The sequence below is a fragment of the Sciurus carolinensis genome, chromosome 6 (genome assembly GCF_902686445.1).
Source record: "Sciurus carolinensis chromosome 6, mSciCar1.2, whole genome shotgun sequence".
In the NCBI taxonomy this organism is placed as follows: domain Eukaryota; kingdom Metazoa; phylum Chordata; class Mammalia; order Rodentia; family Sciuridae; genus Sciurus; species Sciurus carolinensis.
Window position 1 is genome coordinate 140301370 of NC_062218.1, and position 7554 is coordinate 140308923.

The 7554-nt window shown below is 51.4% G+C and overlaps 1 protein-coding gene across 1 annotated transcript in view; it reads right to left on the reverse strand.

Moving 5' to 3' along the window:
* Fat2 (FAT atypical cadherin 2) overlaps positions 1-6904 on the reverse strand; it is an 82283-nt gene extending 75379 nt beyond the window's left edge. The window contains exon 1 of the mRNA XM_047555511.1: positions 6785-6904. The gene's annotated coding sequence lies outside the window, so the exon portion shown is untranslated. The remainder of the gene's footprint in view (positions 1-6784) is intronic.
* Positions 6905-7554: the final 650 nt, after the last annotated feature.

Genomic DNA, 7554 nt, shown 5'->3' on the forward strand with positions numbered 1-7554 from the left:
TCCATCAGCATCTCAAAGCCCAGAGGCAAATGTTTTATTCTCCTGAAGGCAGGTCTGCGTAGCTCCCACATGGAGACCTAGCCACATGAACCATGTTTTACTTGCAATAAATAGAACTGGACCTGAGACTGGAATGTGGACCCCAGGACCCAAAACACAACCAATTAGCCCGGTATGTAAATTGAGGAATGATCATGTAATGGAATACTATACAGCAAAGAAAGGGAACTATTGTTCTAGCAATTGTACAAATGAACTCCATGAACATAATGTGGAGTAAAAAATCATGTATAAAAGAGTACATACTGTGCTATTCTGAGAATATAAAGCTTAAAAACAGGCAAAACAAATCTATGCATTACATTAGGATAAAGTTACTCTTGTAGGGATGGGAGTGGTTAGCAACTAAAAGGGGCACAAAGTGGGGTTTATGGAATGGTAGTCATGCTTTAATTTATTTATCTTGGAGCGCTAGCTAGTTTCTGGAAAGTTCCTTGAGCTGTACATTTATGATTTGTGCACTTTTCTATATGCATATTATATTTCATTAGAAAGGACTTTTTTTTAAACACTAGTAAAAGTCTTCAAAGAAGTCTCTAATTAAAAAGAAGACATTTAAATAATAAAAACATTGTGACTATCTGCAGATGAATGGCATTTCATAGCTATGGGATCTTGGACTCTGCCTGCCCCGGGAACCAGGAAGAAGACGGTTCTCAGAAACCAAAAGGCATGGGAGCCGTGCCAGGCATACCAGCCTGTGGAAACTGATGCCTCAGCACTCCCCACCCCCACCCCGCCTGCCCTCGGCAGAACTGCAAGGATGATTGTGGGCCCACTCGCCACTGGGTGCCCAGGTTTACCTGAGTCCCAGTTTAATGGGGTTCACTTCATGCAGCGTGTTTCTGTCTCAGAGCAGTTTTCTGGACCATTTCTTATTTGAGGCCCTTGAAAACCCTCCTGGGGAATAAGGTCTACTTCCACTTTCTAGATGGGGATGTTGAGGCCAGGAGAGGGGTCCAAGGTCACACTGCTAGTCAGTGGCTCAGCCAGGACTCAAACATAAAGACTCAGGTGTCCAGTTCAATGGTCCCTGGGCTCCACCAAGGACAGGCTCTCCAGTCACTCACGGACTGCTGAGTGTCGCAGCTGGAGCTTGGTGGGTGTTCTCCCCATGGGGACTCAGAGACCTTCCTCCACACAGGAGGGGTTGTTCCTGCTCCAGTTACAAAGAAAGAATGAGGGGGAAGGGGTCAGAGAGGCCCAGCGTCTTGTCCAAGGTTAACAGCCAGCAAGCGTGGAGTACGGATCGGAAGCGATAGTCTGTCAAACTCCAATCCAAACTCCAAACACACCAGCCCAGTGGTTCCCAAACCCAGCTGGACCCCACGGAAGCCCCAGGGACCTTGTCAAAATACTGCTTCCTGTCTCCACTGTCAGGCTCCACATTCAACTTTCACAGACTTAGAATGAGCCTAAGGAATTTGTATTTTTTAAAATACAAAATGGGAAGCTCAAACTAGGGTGCCACAGAAACATGGCAGTGCAAAATATATATATATATATATATATATATATAAAGTTTAATTTAGCATAAATTTTAATTTAGCAACTTCCAAGTTAACTCACTGGACCCCTCTACTAAGTGGAGTTCTAACCATGGTGCACGGCCCCAGGAGGAGACCCTCACCATCCTCAGAGGCTGGGGACACAACAGCCATCATGTCTGGCCAGGGGCACCAGGAGGGTTCCTGGGGGATGTGACGTCAGCTTGGTGCTCTGGTTGCTGCTCAGTCACTGTTTGAGTTTACTTTATTAAAATTCATCGGCAATAACTTAAAATTTATGCACTTTGGTTTCGAATGTTTCGAAGGGAGAATTTTAAAAAGTCATGCTGACCATTCATCAGACACCATAGGAAGCATCTTCCCACAGAGCAGAGAGTACCCAGGGATCCAGTGGGATTTAGAATACACCAGGGATCCAATAAGAGTCTTCTAACTATAGATTTCTAGAAGTTCCAGATTCTAGAATTGGAGTTTGCAAGATGCTATGATTCCCTGCGTCAACTCCCTGTCTTCCAGGGGTTCCAGATCCTTGATGGCAGCCACGGTTAATGACTGTTAATAAGAACTGACTATGCCAAGGTTCTATGCCCTTCACATAGGGGAACCACGTCCCAAAATCACAGAGACCCAAGTCAGGCCAGGACTGGAACTTGAGCTCTGTGGCTCCAGAGCTCACGTGTCCCACCACAGTGCCACAGGGACCCCAAGCTCTCCTGCTTCCACGCTGAGCTTCCAGGTGTCCAGCATGAGACGTTCTGTGCCTTAAGCTTGGCTTTGTTGGAGGACCCACAAGGAAGGGACGCTACAGGGACAGGAGAGCCGTTCCAGCAGGACACGTGTGCACTCACGGGCCAGCACACACACGCATGCTGATGTTCCCCCACAGATGCATGCTCCAGCCTGCTCAGCACGTGCCCAGGCCAGCCGCTGTGGGCACTGGAGCCGAAAGGGCACCCACTTCGTGAGGCTCCCTGCCCCCACCAGGGAAGGGTCACTGTGGTTTTCCTGACACCTCAGTTTGACTGGAAGGGGTCCCCATAGTCTCAGGAATGGAAAAAGAAGGACTGGGGGAGGGGATGTGGATTTCTCTCTCTCTCTCTCTCTCTCTCTCTCTCTCTCTCTCTTGCAAATTCTAAACTGGAAAATGCTTCAAGTATCACCTCTTACAGGAGGAGATGGGTTTTAGAAGATAACTGGTTAATCGATGAGTAATAATGGGATATCAGGCGCTGCGGTCGACCAATGGGGAGACAATCAGATACCTCAACCTTCCAATCCGACCCCCTTCAACTCATGCTCCACCCCACAGACAGAGACACCTCGCCAAGGGACTCTTGGACTTAAACCCCCTCAGTGTTCCCCAATGCTTGTCGAGTCAAAGTCATGCCCCGGTGGTGTGAAGTCTTTGCAGACACACAGAACTACTTTCAGATGCAGGCATCTATCTGGATTTGTTTCAAAATACTCGGGTAGCGGAAGCTGGTGGAGATAAAGAAGAAACATAACTGTGGAAGCCAGGTGATGAGGGTCCTTATACTATTTTGCTTACTTTGTGTCTGTCCATGATTTCACCATTTTTTAAAGCCATGCTCCTTGTCCTAGCACACAAGGCCTTTAATGATCTGGCCCCAATCCACCTCTCAGGCCTCAGATGTTCCCCACCCAGCTTATAGGCTACTGTACTTATCTGTTTCCTTTGCTTTCCACTGTTCTGTCCTTGCATATGCTATTTTGTTCCTTTAAATGCCTTTCCCACATTTTTTTTTTCTTGTTTAACTCTCATTAAGCCTTCAAAACTGACACTCAGTACCAGCTCCTCCATGAAGCCTTCATTAAACCTGTATCCAATGTCCTATTGGGGCCTCTGGACCCCCGAGGCAGCCTGTTTGCCTGGGTTTTATCACCCCCCTCAATCTATGAGTGGACCTGTCTCTACCAACTGTGAGCCTTTGGGATCCTGACACATCACACGGGATCCTTAAACTGTCTTTTGAATTAAGTGTCCAAAGAGAACACTTTGTGACTTAGTGACTTGACCTTTCTGAGTCTCTGTCCAGCTCCGATGAAAACAATGGCAACAACAAAAACCAACAGGACCATGAGAAGAGTCGTGCAGAGAAGAGGAGGTATAGGTGAAAGAGCCCGGCCTGGTAACACGCCCAGCGAGGAGCTCAGCACGTGAGGATCCTCTTTTCATTGTCAAACCCCAAGCTCACGAGTGGCTCACGGTGGAGCCTCCGCCAACTGGGGACATCAGCACAAACCCGCTGCCTGAGTGGAGGCAATGAATTCAGAATCTAGGGACCAGTAATTCCCCACGGGGGACTTCGGGACACTCCTGAGGACCCTTCCAGTTGTACAGTTACAGACATCTGCTGATTCGTGGGCAAGGGCAATGGAGCTGCGTGTTCGTATGTGGTTTGTCCGCGTGCACACGTGCTGGTGAGCGCTGGGGAAGGCGTCCAATTGACGAGCTTATGTCCCCTGGCTTACAGGCCAGCCACCGTCTCATTGCTAATCCCAAATGGCCTCCAGAGGGAGTGGGAGGCGATTCTCTGGCCTCTAGGACTTATCCACCACCCATATAATAAACAGAAACTTTGGAAAAGACCTAGGCAAAGTGAGCAGAGGAAAGTCAAGAGACGTGGGTCCCAGCCCTGCCTTCCCTGCTTGCCAGGTGACCCAGTCCAGTTACACCTTCCTCCAGGCTGCCATCTGACAGATTCAGCATCTCCAAGGACCCTCCCAGCCATCTGTGACTGGGTGGGGCAACACGTAGTCCTACTAAGCTGCAGTCTCCCTGTGAATTAGAACCAGAGATCCGCTCATTCACTCCACGGATACATAATGACCTCCTTTCACGTGCAGGACACGAGCCCCAGAGCAGTGAGCAAGGTAGGCCCACGGCTTATATCTTAGTAGGAGAGAAACTTTCAGACCAAAATTGTACTCAGTCTAAGGACAAAGCACTTCAAAGTGCCATAAGATGATAGGAAGTGCTAGGAGGAAGTGAGAAGAGTCACTAATTGATGACCGTGAACGTAATAAATAAGGCCCGGTGATTCACACGCAGAACCTGGGATGCGTCAGCTCATTTAATGCTCACGTCACTTCTCCAAGGAAAGAACAAAGATTACCCGCATTTTTCAAATGAGAAGACTGAGGTTTTTAGAAACATGGAGTCCCAGACACACAGCTAGCGATTTCCAGGATTTGGATCCACACCTTTCCTCATAAAACTGTTCATAAAACTCCCTTATAAATGAAGCATGAGTCCTGTTAGAGTCACAGAGAGAGACACTAGGCCTGAGGTTCTGAGCTAACTTGTGCCCGGCGCTCAGGAACCGTGGGAGGCTCTCAGAGGGAGGCCCACCGGCTGAGCAAGGAACCCAAAAGACAGGGCCCAGCCAAGGAGTACAGAAAGGTGCTCCACAGTGACAATCCTCTCCCCAGGCGCACCCCACTCTCTGAGGCTTAGCACCCGCCCCGTGGCCTCTCACACCCACCCTGCCTGGTCAGTGGCAGAGCAGGAGTCACTAGATGGAGAACTTCCAGGCCCAGGGGAGTTCAGTCCCACCCAGGGAAGAGTGGACAGGGAGCAGGGCCCAGGGCCTAACTCACAGGACAGGTGCAGACGGGGCCTGGCAGCCCCTGCCCATAAGCACTCAGGCACGCTGCTGCTCCGGGACCAGACAAGGCCATTGACCATCTGCATCTGGTTCCGCCAGCCCTTGAGGATTGGGCCTCTAAGAGTCATGGAATCAGAGGGCATTCCAGAGACCCCGACTCATTCTAGTTCCTCCCACATTTTATAGATGAGGACACTGAGGTACGGGAACAGTCGTAGAGGGGGGACTCCCTGTTGTACTCTAACAGACTAGCCAACATCATGGATTCTGCTCTTCTACAAGAGATCTTGCAGGTGCAGAGCCCTGGCAGAGACCTAAGCTTGCCTCTTACTGGGAAATGGGACCCCGAGTCCCTTAGGCTCCTCTTCTGCAAAATGGAGACAATATTCCTGCTGTCTACTCAACAGGGTGAACCAATTGAGAATGAATCTTAATAATCATCTGATGCCTTTATTTTATATGTGGAGAAACAGGCCCAGAGAGGTAATGGAACTATCCTCAGGCCACACAGCCTGTGAGTCACCGAGGCATGACTGACAAATTCTCTTTTCATATGGCCACACTACCTGGCTACAAAATCTCAAAATTTCTAAAGACCATGCATACTCAGCACAGACACCAGAACCCAGGAAGTGTTCAATAAGCACAAGCTATAATGACCATTAGAAGCGTCCTATGCAGAGGGCATGTTAACTGTCCCAGGCTCAGCTCCCCACCTGTAAAATGAGGCTCACATCCTCTGTGTCTCTCCACCTCTCCTCTGCCCTGAACCCAGGCATCAGGTCTGGATCATGACTGGGGACAGAGGCAGCTTTTCTGATTCCTTGGGAAATCTTGGGAACCCCCCCCCCCCACCCTGGGACAAACAGCACTGCCTGCATCCAGGGGAGGGCTGAACTCACCCAATGGCTCTGCTCAGCTCTGCTGCTTCATGTCAAGACAGGGTGACAGAGGCAAGTCACTCCCCCATCACCCCATGTCAGCATGGCCTCTGAGCTTCCCAGCCTGCTGGCCTCCGGTGACTACATGTACCCCCATTTTACAGCTGGGCAGGCTGAGGCTCTGTGAAGCACTGCAGGAGCACCAGGGCTGCCCAGGTTATTTGACTTTCCCAGGGCCTCCCTCCTCCTCTCCTGGTGGCTCTGTCTTGACACGGCCCCTGTGGCCACCTGGACGTGCACAGAAGCCAGCATCTCTCAGTCCCTGGCTCCAACACTTTTCCTTCATACTATGAAGGAAATCTCCCCCCACCTCTCCGTGAAGGCTGATCCCCAGAAGCCCAAGCAGGGGATTTGGTTCTCCCAGGGACAAGAGTCCCACTTCCCACACATGTGTTATGACCTAGTCTTGTCCCTTGTCTTGTCCCTTTCTGAATCCCAATCCCCAGCACCGAGGCTGGCTACATCACTGGCTTCTTACAGTGTACCTAAGGGATCCAGGCCGGGAGTCCTGTCCCCCTGGCCACATGCCTGCCCCGGCCAGCTCCTGGTTCCTTCTCCACCTTCCAGGAGCCCCAAGGCCAGCACAGCGTGGGTTACCTGCAGCCCCCTCCCCCGCCCCTGCCTCCCATCCCCCAGGAGCGCTTACCTGAGCCCTTCAGGTCGGAGAGCGTGCCCCAGAGGAGCGGCCGCGGGGCAGGAGCCCTCTCACGAGGGCCGGGCTCACACGCTCCGGAGTGGGAGGGAGGTGCGGAGCCGCCGAGCAGGAAGGCGCCCAGCGCAGCCCCAGCCGGAGAGGCAGCTGAGAAAGTTGGAGTAGGTGTGTCCCAGCCCAGGAGGAGGAGGAAAGAGGAGGAGGGAGAACTGAGGCGGATCATCCCTCCCGCCAGCTCTGTCTCACTGACACGGAGGGAGGAAGCCAACTGGTTTGTGGCCCAGAACTCACGGTGGGGAACCGAGTCCTGGATATGCCGGCTGGAAGGGAACCGGGAAACCAGCCCCTGCGCCGCCTCCCTTCCCCGCCTCACGGAGGGATAAACTGAGGCCGCAGACAGGTAGTGCTGCCCAGGCACGCAAGAGGCCAGGGAAATGGAGGAGTTCTCTTAGCTCTGGGAGCAGAGTTCTCCCCTCCTCCTCCTCCATCTCCCATCTGAAACTGATGACCTCCACATCCCCATCCCACCCCCCGGCTTTGGAGTGATAAAGTTCCACCTACCACCCCTGTAACCATGGGACGTGACTAAATCTGAGTCTTGGTTTCCCTTTATGAAAAGATGGAGCTAATCATAGCTCATATCTGGGGCGAGGTGGTTTTGAGATTCAATAAGATAAAGGTTGACAGAAGGCACTTAGCTGAGAAAGCCCCCCATGGGAGGCAATTCTCATTGCTCTTGGGCTACACAACTTTCCCCTCTGGAG